Source organism: Limulus polyphemus, unplaced genomic scaffold (assembly GCF_000517525.1).
Source record: "Limulus polyphemus unplaced genomic scaffold, Limulus_polyphemus-2.1.2 Scaffold1819, whole genome shotgun sequence".
Lineage (NCBI taxonomy): Eukaryota > Metazoa > Arthropoda > Merostomata > Xiphosura > Limulidae > Limulus > Limulus polyphemus.
This window is the reverse complement of record NW_013667429.1, coordinates 240,424-240,686: the sequence shown is the minus strand read 5'-3', so window position 1 is coordinate 240,686 and position 263 is coordinate 240,424.

The following is a 263-nucleotide window of genomic DNA, read 5'->3' as shown; positions in this document are numbered from 1 at the left end:
TTCAATAGTAAAACCAAGAGAAGTAAAAAACCTTCATGTTGTTCAGAGATGATTCTATATTCAACAATAAAATAAAGAGAAGTAAAAAAACTTTCGTGTTGTTCAGATATGATTTTATATTCAACAATAAAACCAAGAGAAGTAAAAAAACCTTCATGTTGTTCAGAGATGATTCTATATTCAACAATAAAATAAAGAGGCGTAAATACCTTCATGTTGTTCAGAGATGATTCTATATTCAACAATAAAATAAAGAGGCGTAA